The sequence below is a fragment of the Boleophthalmus pectinirostris genome, unplaced genomic scaffold, assembly GCF_026225935.1.
Source record: "Boleophthalmus pectinirostris isolate CB_2022bp ecotype Guang Dong unplaced genomic scaffold, ASM2622593v1 HiC_scaffold_6, whole genome shotgun sequence".
Classification (NCBI taxonomy): domain Eukaryota; kingdom Metazoa; phylum Chordata; class Actinopteri; order Gobiiformes; family Gobiidae; genus Boleophthalmus; species Boleophthalmus pectinirostris.
Genome location: NW_026571447.1, coordinates 3,484,729 through 3,486,437, shown reverse-complemented (window position 1 = coordinate 3,486,437; position 1,709 = coordinate 3,484,729).

Sequence of the window (1,709 nt, the reverse complement as noted above, 5' to 3'; positions counted from 1 at the left end):
TCAGACCTTTCAGACAACACAACAAAATGTGTCAAATATAATCACAGGACAGGGGGCTCTGCACTCAGCACAATCAGGAGACCAGGAATAGTGGTTTTATTGAAACATAAAACAAAGGATGGGGCTTAGGCAAAACATTTTTTAGGTCCATTGAAGACACGTCCTGTGCATTAAATTACCATATTTTTCAGACTTTAAGTCGCTCTGGAGTATAAATTGCACCAGCCAAAAAATGCGTAATGAAGAAGAAAAAAACATATATAAGTCACACCAGACTATAAATTGCATTTTTTGGGGGAAATGTATGTGGGGGAACCAACATTTCCTGTTGAAAGTCAAGTTCTAGTAATAACAATAGAAGAGAGAACAACAGACTGTTAACGTCACATATGAACAGTTCTTCAGATAAACTTTAACATAAACAACAGAACAGAACAAGTTTAACAAACTCTCCATCCCACTCCAAATCACTAAATCCATTCAATTCTTCATCCTCAGTGTCACTTCTGAGCAACTCAGCCTCGATCTCCGGATGTAAACAGAGCGCCGCTTCCTCTTCTGTGCAGCTGTTGTCAGACTCAGCATCAGTTCCAGTTACAGGGTGGTTTTGGAATCACTGAAGTTCAGGCTTTGTCGATTCATCCCGTGCCTTCCAGGAAAGTTACATGGTGCACCCTCCCAGTTCCCGTAAAGCTGTGTTCTCCATCCCCACTTTCCACCCATCCCTCACAAGTTTCTCGCTCACTTTTATCAGTATGTAAATTGTCCCACGAGGAAGGGAAAAACGCTGGACCGTTGCTGTGGATGTAAGTCCCTGCCCCTCCCTCCGCTGGGACTGTCGGATCATAACTGCGTGCATCTGGTGCCCTCATATAAAACTGTGCTCAGGAGGGAAAAGGTAGAGACTAGAGAGATAAGATCTTGGAATGAGGAGTCCATTGTTGCAGGAGTGTTATGAATACACAAACTGGGACTCGTTTATAGACAGCTGGGGAAATAACCTGAATGAACTGACAGATGTAGTGTGTTCATACATTGCTTTTTGTAGAGACATGATTGTACCTTCTAGACCAGGGGTGGCGAACACGCGGCTCTTGAGCCGCATGCGGCTCTCGGCCAATAAGCATGCGGCTCTTTGCCTCATCATATTTTTCTATATACTGTGGCTCTTTGCCTCGTTTCATGTTTAGTTTTTTTTCCTCTTAAACCACACTCGAATCCATCAGAGGGTATTAAAAACAAATAATAAATAATATTTTAAAATTTAATTTGGCAGATTGGGTGTTTTTTCTGCTGCTCCGGACACGCAAGTCACTGCCAATCATCTTCGCGGGTTACGTCTAATGCCGGGAAATGAAGGAAACATTTCATGAGCTGCAGACTGTTACCCTCATGGTCAAAATGGCAAAACACTGAATTTAGACCACGTCATGAAACCTGTGATGGAGATTGTGAACTACATCCGTACGCACGCTCTTAATCACCGGCAGTTCAAAAACCTCATTGCTGAACTTGACGCAGACTTGCCTGGTGACCTGCCACTGCACTGCGCTGTGAGATGGCTCTCAAGAGGCTCTCAAGAGGCTCTCAAGAGGCTCTCAAGAGGCTCTCAAGAGGCTCTCAAGAGGTAAAGTGGTTTTGTGCTTTTTGAAACTTTTGGAAGCAGTAAAATTGTTTATGGCAGAAAAGAACAAAACTTACCCCTTGAG